The sequence below is a fragment of the Mustela nivalis genome (assembly GCF_964662115.1).
Source record: "Mustela nivalis genome assembly, chromosome: 7".
NCBI classification, from domain to species: domain Eukaryota; kingdom Metazoa; phylum Chordata; class Mammalia; order Carnivora; family Mustelidae; genus Mustela; species Mustela nivalis.
Genome location: NC_139026.1, coordinates 85,502,196 through 85,513,671, shown reverse-complemented (window position 1 = coordinate 85,513,671; position 11,476 = coordinate 85,502,196). Strand labels below are relative to the sequence as shown.

General features: G+C 41.5%; 1 pseudogene across 1 annotated transcript; it reads right to left on the bottom strand.

The window, feature by feature from the left end:
• Positions 1 to 939: 939 nt before the first annotated feature.
• On the bottom strand, positions 940 to 2,075 carry LOC309870297 (bifunctional methylenetetrahydrofolate dehydrogenase/cyclohydrolase, mitochondrial pseudogene; annotated as a pseudogene). The gene is made up of 2 exons: positions 2,072 to 2,075; positions 940 to 1,664 (listed from the first exon to the last, which is right to left on the bottom strand). The product of its transcript is annotated as a bifunctional methylenetetrahydrofolate dehydrogenase/cyclohydrolase, mitochondrial pseudogene (transcript).
• Between the last annotated feature and the right edge of the window lie 9,401 nt (positions 2,076 to 11,476).

Below are 11,476 nucleotides of genomic sequence, written 5' to 3'. Positions count from 1 at the left end.
GTCATGGGACCAACACCCCTGAGACTGAAGTGATGTCACTGGTTTTCTTTCTGACTCCTTCAAAATCCACATCTACAATCAATGTAGGGTTAACAAGTACGGGATCCTGAAGTCTATTTATTCCCATATTGGTGATTACTGTGCCTTCCTTTTAAAAATTTTTATTTTATTTAAATCCAGTTAATTAACATATAGTGTATTATTAGTTTCAGAAATAGAGGTCAGTGATTCATTAGTCTTATATAACACCCAGTGCTCATTACATCATGTGCCCTCCTTAATGCCCATCATCCAGTTACCCCATCACCTCCCCTCCCAACCCAGCAGCCCTCAATTTGTTTCCTATGATTAAGGGTCTCTTATGGTTTGTCTCCCTCTCTGATTTCATCTTGTTTTATTTTTTCCCTCCTGTCCCTTATGTTCCTCTGTTTTTTTAAAAATTCCACATATGAGTGAAATCATATGTCAATTGTCTTTCTCTGATTGACTTATTTCACTTTGCATAATATCCTCTAGTTCCAGCCATGTCATTGCAAATGGCAAGATTTCATTTTTTTTGGCTGAGTAATATTCCATTATATATACCTATATGTATACATCTCACATCTTTATCCATTCATCTGTCGATAGATATCTGGGTTCTTTCCATAGTTTGGCTATTGTGGACATTGCTGCTATAAACATTGAGGTGCAGGTGCCCCTTTGGTTCAGTACATTTGTACCCTTGGAGTAAATACCCAGTAGTGGAATTGTTGGGCTGTAGGGTAGCTCTATTTTCAACTTTTTGAGAAATCTCCATACTGTTTTCCAGAGTATGTCATTCCCACCAACAGTGTAAGAGGGTTCCCCTTTCTCTGCATCCTTGCCAACATTTGTTGTTTCCTGACTTGTTAATTTTAGCTATTCTGACTGTTGTGAAGTGGTATCTCATTGTGGTTCCTATTTGTATCTCCCTGATGCCAAGTAATGTTGGGCTGCTCCCTCCTTAATTATATCTGTTGTAATCAGTTTTGGACTTCCTGTATTAGAGACCACAATATCTGCCAGAACTGTATGTTTGAGAGTATATGGATGAGATATTATAATCTCATTGCCTTTATGTCATTCATGTGCCCCGTGTGTAGTAGTATTGCAATGGGCATCTCAACATTTTTGATCTTCTTGCCACAATCACATTCTTCCCTGGGGTTGGAATGCCAGTTTGCTTAATTTTTTCCTAGACACTCCATGAGGTCATCAGTAACATGGAATACTGGTCCATACAAATTTGCTTTACATGAATGACATGAAAGCCATCAACATCCTTGTCTGGAGAAACAGTATTACAGATCTCTTCCTCATCCATGTGATCTGGAAGAGGCAGCTGAACCAAGGAGGCCACCACCTATGTTATCATTATTTAGTTTATGGATTCAGTTCAACAGTTCTTCCTCTGAAACTGAAGTCGGTTTCACCATGGTGCAGTGATTCCCATATCTGCAGCTGCCCTGGTTTTGTTGAGGCTGGAGGAGTGACTTACAGGTTGCTCACTAACCAGAACCACACTCCTAACAAACTTGGCAGCATGTGGCCCAATGCCACCCAATCTTCCACCTCCCGCCGCACTTCCTGCTTGATCTGCTGGGCAAGGTTCCTTCCAGAAATGAGAACAGCTTCATTTTGAACTATGGAAAGGGTGATGGAAAAGGCAGAAAGGCAGAAAGGATGGTGGTGGAGGTGGCAGCCCTTTGCAGGCTGGTGGGGGGTGGGGGCGGCCAGTGAGCAGTGGCGGTGGGGCAGTGGGTGGTGGGCAGCCGGTGGCTGATGTGGATATGGATGATGCAGTGGCCATCACCTGTTCTGGTGTCCACGCCAGGCAAGACTAGTCTTCAGTCAACTCTGTTAATATTAAAATAATTATTACATGGCTGTTCTCCAAATGTAGTGATTCTAAGTTTAATAATTCCATTCAACCAGTAATTTTTAAATTAAAGCAGCAGTATCCCAACTGTTTTAATTACATCCCTCATGAATGAAAAAATGTATCTGCATATTCTCCCAATCCATATGGACTTATTTATAAATTATATACCCATGCCAGGATATCAATATGTTATCGTATTAGAAAGCATGAATAAAATGGCAATTTTAAAAGGATGACATACAGATGAAAATTAGTGACTTTTTTCTTTTATTATTAATTGCTAGAACAATGTCACTCAATTATGATGATGTCTCTTTAAGCTGCTTCCTTTTAAAAATACCCTGGTAATCCTGATGGCTTCATGCTCCCCGTAGCTAATACAACAAGCACAACACAAACTCAAGGCAAGGTTCATAGTTAACAAGAGGGGAGGTAAATCCATATTTTAGGTAGTCTTTCTATTAAGTTTAAGCTTGGAGGTTGACTTTTGGTTGGATAGATCAGAACCTTGCTTTACCTCATAACGTGGCTGATAAAAAGCTTTCCTGTCTGAAGAATCAGAGATATGCAGGCTGTGCCATTTCTTTTTTGTTTACTTATGCTTATTATCTAGGGGATTTGTCTTAAATTCTCTCCATTTTGTGAAAGGTAGTTTAGTTGAAATCAGATGGTCTATGCACTACACCCACCGAGACACATCTAAACTCCAGCATGGGGCCACTGGGGACAAGTGAACAGCAACCACAAAAAAATGTGTCAGTTCCTTGCTTAGGGAACTTCCACTCCCCCCAAACCCCCAGATACCTAAAGAACCACAGGGAGTGCCCCAGGCAGGTCACACCTGGCAAGCTGACCAAGCAGGTGAGTGCTTGTTACTCACTCTCTATCTTTCTCTCAAATAAATAAATAAAATCTTTTAAAAAAGAAAACAAAACAGGGCACCTGGGTGGCTCAGTTGGTTAAGTGACTGCCTTCAGCTCAGGTCATGATCCCGGAGTCCCACGATGCAGTCTCACATTGGGCTCCCTGCTCAGTGGGGGGTCTGCTTCTCCCTCTGGCCCTCTCCCTTCTCATTCTCTTTCTTGCTCTTTCTCTCTCAAATAAATAAATAAAAATCTTAAAAAAAAAAAAAACAAACAAAAAGGCAAGTCTGGAAGCTACTGGGCTTGGCATTTAAAAAACAAAACAAACAAAAAAGAATATTTAAATAGTAGCGCGGCACCTGGGTGGCTTAGTCAATTAAGCCTCTGCCTTTGCTGGAGTCATGATCCCAGTCTTGGGATCAAGTCCCACGTGGATGTGGGGGCGGGGGAGGGGGGTTCTTTGCTCAGCGGGGAGCCTGCTTCTCCCTCTCCTCGCCACCTGTGCCCTCTCTCACTAGCTCCATCTCTCTCTCTCAAGTAAAAAAATCTTTAAAATAAAATAAAATAAAATCTCCTTAAAAAAATAAATAGTAGTAAAACTCAGCTCATTTCATATGCTTACATATAAATGTAGATACAAGTGCATCCTGTCTCAGGACCCCGACGGTAAACAGACTCCAGGCAGGAAAATACTTGCTACGAACTCACCCTGGAAAGTTCCCTGGGAACCATTGCTGCTTATAAATGGACATCCCAGAAAACTTCTCAGGTGCCAGGTGCTTATGTCATAACTTCACAAGTTTGTCTTAAACATACATCGTCTGTACTTTTTTATTTTTTTAAAGATTTTATTTATTTGACAGAGATCACAGGTAGGGAGAGAGGCAGGCAGAGAGAGAGAGGAGGAAGCAGGCTTCCCGCCGAGAGAGCCCGATGTTGGGCTTGATCCCAGGACCCTGAGATCATGACCTGAGCCGAAGGCAGCGGCTTTAACCCACTGAGCCACCCAGGCGCCCCTCGTCTGTACTATTATTATTGATATAGATTTTGACTTTTTAAAAAAATTTTATTTATTTTTTGACGTATTTTTAAAAGCTGAATTTATTTTAAAAGGAAACACTGCGTCGCTGGCAGGAATGGAAATATCTGTCTCACTTCCCTGCCTCTTGTTTCATAAACCCACGTTCTTCTGACCACAGTCAGAACCTCACTGCCGAGAGCCTAGAGTGCTCCCTGCCCTGCTTCCCTGCATTACCCGGCATTCCATGCGGCCCCGCGAGACCGTGGATCCGGAAGTGCATCCCATGGAACCTGCTGACGGGATTCTCCGAGTCAGTGCCCAGAGGGCGGAGAGGGTGAGTGTGCTGGCTGGTTTGTGCCTTCACAGATCAACTTGTAGACCATACGTGAGGAAGGACATTTTTTTTTTCTTCTAGGAAATGCAGAATCAAATATAAGATTCAAAGGTAGTCGCGGTATTGTCCTGACGGCTTGCGCATTTGAGCTGGTGTCCCTTACCACTCCTAACCCTGGGTCTTGATTTCCTACCGTCAGTTGTGTTTTTCTCAGTTCTTATTCATTGTTTGTATTTATGGCTTGCTGGCATGTATGTGGATGCATTCGTGTACCAAACCACCGCAAAGCTTTGTGGAACGGGGCGGAAGTACACAAAATACCTCACACGACGTTCCCTGCTCCCAGATGTCATTACTGACGTCATCTCTCGTGAGGCTATAAGCCTGTGTTCCTTATGGAGGACAGCACTGAGCCGGGGCGTGTTGGATGTCTTATTATATCTACTTCATGACATTTCACTGCTTAGTGCATAAATTCTACACAGAGACTGACTGACTTACTACTCAAGACAAACTCGCCTCAAGGGTACACCAAAAGAATGTTGTGGAAGTGTTAGATGGCCAGTTCTCTCAAGAGGCCACCTCTCTCTCTCTGTCTCCCTCGCTTTCTCTCTCTCCCTCCCTCCTTTCCTCCCTCTTCCTCTTATCCCCTCTATTCCTTGCCCTTCTCTCCTCTCCTGTTCTTCCCTTCTCTCTTCCCCTGTTTCTCCCTCATTCCCCTCACCACCATAAGAACAATCCTCGGCTAGCTTGCTGGAGGTGGAGATAAACTTCCTGAAATGGAACCAATTTGTCACAGCTGAAGCCATCTTAGAACTGCCAGCCCCCAAATGAGCTGCCAGTGGACCCCAGCTGAGCTCAGTTGAGCCTCTCTCAGATCAGCGGTAGATTTGTGAGAAATCCTAAGTGGGTGTTGTTTTTAGCTACTAAGTTCTGGGGTGGTTTGCTGTGTGACAATAGCTAACTGAGCTAGAGACTCAGAGATCGAGGGTATGTGACCCTTTGTTGATGGCAGAGCTAGGAGTAGAATCAGGCTGCTGCTTATTTGTGGTCTGGGTGTTTGTCTGTCATAGCATACTTCTGAATTGATCTACCTGCCTGCCTCTGGAGGAGCTGAGCTGCTGTCCTCTGAGAGTGACCACTGGTGCATTCTGTCTCCTCCGAGTCAGTGGTGGCCCCATGGATGCCTGGTGACATCCTTGTGCCAAGAGGTTCTGTTCAGATTTTGTGGAATGAATCTCTGTTTTAGAAGCCATATCAAACAATCTTTGGTGGTTCTGTAGCGATCTGACATCTCCATCTGCCTGCTTTTTAAATAAAAATTTCATAAACCAAATCAAATTAGCTCTACTTGATTTTCCATCTTAACATGTAATGGCAAAATAAAACACAGCGCGTTGTCATCTGGAGGTCACGGAATCCATCAGTTTCCTGTGTTGTTGTGACTCTGAGATGCCTTCAGGGAATGTCTGGAGGTGGCTCTCCCTCCCACTGCACCTTGGCTGACTGCTTCCCTTCTGGCTGTGGTACAAAATGTCAGCCTATGGTTGATACTAGGCTTCATTTCTAAGACCAGGCTCGTTCGCATGCTTTGTAAAATCTCATAACAGCATAGTAAGAAAGGTCACTTAGCAATGAGACAGTCAATATGTTTCCACCCTATGAATGAAGTTTGGTGTAAAAAGAAGCAAAAATAGTGCCAGGAATAAATTATCAGCTTATCAACATGTTTATTAAATGCATCATACTTAGAGCACCAGATGTGAGAAAGACAAAGGCTAAATGCCAGCAGCAGGGTTGCTAAGTAAATTATTTGGCTTGTTGCTGGTAATGAGAGGTTGTACTTGGTGGGAGTTGCCATGAAATTATATGTTTCTGCTGTTTTGTTCCTCAATGAACTGTGATCAACTCTAGGAATTGTTTGGATAAGTTTTCCCTTTGGTGTTGATAGAAAAGAAAATTACTTCTAAAAGAAAACCTTTATAAGCTCCAATTTTTTTTTTTTGAATTTACAGTTTCCTTAAGTCTTTATTTTGGGTTGTTGGTGACACAGCAATACATAAGTTAAACTGATTAATAAATGTATCAAATGTAATTTTATGATTACCTCCAAGTCTCCCTTTTCCTTATGCCTTGCAGAAAAACTGTGACTTGAGTTATGGTCAAGGGTTAGAATGGGCAGAAAGAAAAAAGATCCTAAAAAGATGACTTTTGTTAGCATTTTCAAATCATATTTCTGCTGGAGAAATGGACAAATCTTATGCTAAAGCTGCTGATTTGATTAGGAAGACTACTAATTACACACTATAGCAACACCCTCATGCACAATCTCCTATTCATAGAGCTGGCATTTTCCCCATTTCTTGTTTAGAAAAACATTTTCTGGCTTAGTTGAGAAGAATAAGTCATTAGAAGCTCCAGTAAACAATTCTGTGTGGGGTGTCCATTTGAGCAAGCAGCTGTCCTTTGAAAATTGTGTTTATTGTTTGAGGCTCCCAATTTTGCAGTCAGGAGGTCGTATAAAATCAATTAAGTCAGAGGATCTCTGGGTAATCAGTTCCAAGAGCTGTTGCCCCAGCTGTGATTATTTGCCAACTGTGGCAGCTTACGCCCTGTTCCTGTGTCACTGGCGCCCACACGTTAGCCTTCAACCTCCTGGCAGCAGTGTGGTCCCGCCCCTCCCCCCCGGGCTCCCCTTCCCCCCCTTTAGCTTGTCTCCTTTGGCACCCTTGCTGGTTGGGCAGTTGGGCATAGGCTGCCATGTCCAAGTCTTTCCCCGATTGCACGCTCCAGAGGTGCCAGGAGGATGCCCTGCTGGGTTAACAGGTTGTGGCTTTCACTTCCTCCTCACTGGCAGGTAGGAAGCTGGAAGGAAGGACTGCAAATTGCTGCTGTTGCTATGACAACCAGAGCGGCTCCTCAGAAAAGCTGTTGAAGAGAAAAAGCTTCTCTAGTCTTCTGATTATCCTGCTGTATCTTCCCCCTTTCTTCTCCCCTTATTAGGCACCTTAAGCAATCACATCTCCTAATAACTCTGTGCACCTTCCCCTAAGAAAATCACTCACACTGAGGCTTAAGCAACTGACAAGTGTTCATCCTTTAAGGTACAAATTCTTAAACCCAAAGAAGTAACTCTCATAATATCTAATATTCTGATTTTATGCATCATTTGGCTGGGTGAAGAAGTATTTTTGATGTAGAGGGCGGAGACGTCATTCATTCATTTATTCACTCACCAAGCACGTATTAAATACTCACCAGTAAGTACCAAGAGAAATGCTAAGCCCTGCAATTCAGAGACGAAGAAGACATTGTTTTTATCTCAGTCTGGTGGAAAGGCAGATATGAAAATAAATAGTCACAATAAGGTAGTGCTGGTATCTGGTTAAAGCCCATCTGGTCCTGTGGGGTATCAGGGATGGGGAAATCATTCTCCTAGGGAAGGGTGTGAGAGCCAGGCAAGGCTCAGGCCGCAGTTGTGAGGCAGACCCAGGTATGTGGTACGAACCTTGGTTTCATTTACTGGCTAGTGGGTTGAGACCTTAGAAAGCCGAGGCAGACTTGGTGAGATGAAGTGTAAATATGATTCAGAGAAAGCTGGGGGAGTGTCATTTGTGAGTGTTTAGAAGGTGGATATGGTAGTGACAGGAGCCGGGAGGATGGAGGCTGAGAATGAAGGGGGACCTTGGGGACCCTCATGGGGGAAAGTCCTGGCTAGAACTTTCAACTGGACCTGAGGGGCAGAGTGGGGACAACCGGAGACTAGTGTGGGAGGCGTAGTTGGTGTGAGGTAATCAAGCCCTGGGGGGCATGGGAGCCCCAGACTGGTGGGGATGCAGATGAGAAAAGTCCGTCTGACTATTATGAAGGGCAGTAAGTAGTGTAGTGAGTGGCCTGGTTAACAGCTGGGCTCAGGGATTCAACAGATGGAAGTTTGTCTCTGCTCTACCACCACTAGTTGGAGCCTTTGAAGCAAGTAAGAATCTTTCCAGGCCTGTCTTCTCCACTGTATGGTGGGGAATAGAGATCTGTTATGGGTTGAATTGTGTCCTTCCCAATTCACATGTTGAAATCCTAACCCCTGACACTGTGTTTGATGACGGGGTCTCCACAATGTGATGATATTTGGAGAGAGAGTCTTTAAAGTTACAGTGAGCTCATTTGGGTGGGCCTTAGTAGTACAGTGTGACTGGTGTCCTTATGTGAAGAGGAAATTTGGACACAGACACATATAGAGGGAAGACAGTGTGAAGACATAGGGAGAAGATGGCCATTGACAGCCAAGGAGGGAGGCCTAGAAGGAGTAGTTCCTTCCCTCACAGCTCTTGGTAGGACACCTCGATCTGGGACTTCTATCCTCCAGAACTGTGAGAAAATAAATCTCTTGTGTAACGTCCCACCCAGTCTGTGGTGCTGCATTATAGCAGCCCTAGGAAACTAATACCTAGAGTGGTTGTGAGGATTAAATAATTTATATAATATAGCAAAGCATGTGATAATATTCAATATGTGGTAGCTGTTATTATCAATAACAATAAAATTAGCTCTACTTTAAACAAAAATAAATCCTAATTCACTTGCATTATCGGAGGGATAAGGCTATCAAGATTACTTGATGTCTGTTTAACTGAGTGCCAGAGGGTCCTTTGTTTCCATTCTGATGTATAAACCTTTTAAATATGCCTCATCCGTCCTTACACTGATTAAAATTAAACCTTTTTTTTTTTTTTTTTGACTTACAGGCCCGAGTGCCACTCTAATTGCAAGAGATTGAAATTGAACGTGTCCTGCTTATAGAAAGAAGTTTTGTTTTGTTTTTAATAAGTGAGTCGAGTTGTCAGTGTTTTCTAATGACTTGCTTCTTTTATTTTTTCACAATGGAGTGCTGAAAATTCCAGTTAACTTTAAGGTTCTACGCAATTGAATAAATCCAATGTGTCAACATTCTTTGCTTTGCATGGGCACAGTCTGCAAAACACAGTCTTACATAACTGCTCTACATTGTAAGGACTCAAACTTGTGTCTGGAACTTTAATTATAATAAAAAAACATATGCAAATTACTATCATTGTCTCTATTTATTTTGGACCAGCTGCTTCTAAACAATTAACAAACAAATCATGTAAATGTAATTAGTTAGGAGCAATACCAGGCTTGAAGCAGAATGCAGAAAAAACTGAATTCTGTTTACAGTCTTCCAGATTTATGTTTCTCCGTTGCATTTATGAGAGCTGATACCAGACAGTAAATTGCACTTTATCATTGCCCTGATCTGACATTTCTGCTTATTTTTTAAGACTGAAATTTATTCAGTTTCTTTCTCTCCCTTGAGAAGAGGGTTATATACCACGGAACAGATGATCTTTATTGGTTCTTATCTACCTAAGGAAAGCCTGTGCCCGGAATTTCAAGGAAAGAAGAATGAGAAAGGAAGATGTAATTTAGACTCTGAGGAGCTGGGACTACAGGATCTTTAATGGGTATGGTGGATTAAAATGCCACTTCTCCCAACAGGAGGTGAAACCTAGTACACAACTTCTTGAATCTGGGCTGTACTTTGCAACTAACTTTGGCGAATTGAATAGTGTGTTTTTCAAGCAAGGCCTAAAGAGTACTTAGAACTTCACTCTCATTTTCCTGCATCATTATCCTGAGATTGCCATATAAAGAAGTTTGCTTGAGTCACCTGGAAAATGAAAGATCACATGAAAAGAGACCCAGCTGACAACCAACACCAACACCAGACATATGAGGGAGGCCATCTTAGACTATCCAGCTCTAGTCCCAGGCAAGACCAGGAGAAGAATAATCTGGCTGAGTCTAGCCTATATTGCTGACCTACCAAATTGAGAGTCAGTAAAAAGAATGTTGTTTTAAGTCACTAAGTTTTGGGTTGTTTGTTACACAGCAATAAATACCTGATACAAAAGTACATAGGATATTGACAAAAGGATTTTACAAAGTCTAACATTCTATCATTATAAAAAACACTGTTTCAACAAACTAGGAATAAGAAGGTAATTTCCTTAACCTGATAAAAACTATCTATGAAAAACTCTTGACAAACATTGTACTTAACTGTGAAAGACAGAATGTTTCTGCTCCAAGGTCATAAACTAAACAAGGATGTCCACTTTCACCACTTCCATTCAACATCGTACTGGAGATTCTAGCTAAGACAATTAGGGAGAAAAAGAAATAAGAGGCATCCACATTGTAACGAAAGAAATAAGATATTCTACTTGCAGTTGATATGATCTTCCATGTGGAAAATCGTAAGGAATCCACTAAAAAAATTACTAGAACTAATAAATGAGTCAGGGAAGGAGCAGATGCCAGATCAATGTACAAATATCAGTTGTGTGTCTATACACTTGCAATGAATAATCAGCAAATGAAATTAAGAAAACAATTCCATTGACAATAGCATTAATAAGAACAAAGTACTTGTATATTTGTTTAACATAGGAAATCTAAGACTTGTATAATTAAAACTTTAACACACTTTTGAAAGAAGACAGATCTAAATAAATGGAAAGACATTGTGTACATTAATGAGAAGACTTAACATTGTTGAGATGGCAATACTACTCAAACTGATCTACAGATTCAACACAATCCTTACAACCCTTGTCAAATCACAGTTGACCTTTTTTGGTAGAAATTGACAAGCTGATCATGAAATTCATATAGGAATGTAAAAGACCCAAATTGGATCAAACATTCTTGAAAAATAAGATAAAAGTTAGAGGACTCACTTCCAGATTACAGTGATTACAATACATCCAGTTATTATAAAACTACAGTAGTCAACACAGTTTGTTATTGGGATAAGTATAGACATATAGGCAAGTTGAATAGACTTAAGGGTCCAGAAATAAACCCTCATATTTATGTTCAACTGATTTTTTTGTTGTTGTTCTTCAACTGATTTTTGACAAGGCACCCACACAATTACACAGAGAATGAGTGGTCTTTTCAAGAAATGGTACTAGGACAAATGGATATGAGGATACAAATTAATGACTTTAGAACCCTACCTCACACCACACACACACACACACACACACACACACACACACACACACACATTAACTCAAAATGGTTGATAGAAAAGTTAAAACTATAAATCTCCTGGAAAAGATAAAGGAACAAATCTTTACGACTTTGGGTTAGGTCTGTGACTGCCTGCCTGCTTATCACTTTGGCTTTCTGCTTCACATTTCTACTTAACTGTGAAAGACAATGTTTCTGCTCCAAGGTCATAAACTAAACAAGGATGTCCACTTTCACCACTTCTATTCAACATCGTACTGGAGATTCTAGAGTTGTTAGTCTTGTTTTTGAAGCTGACA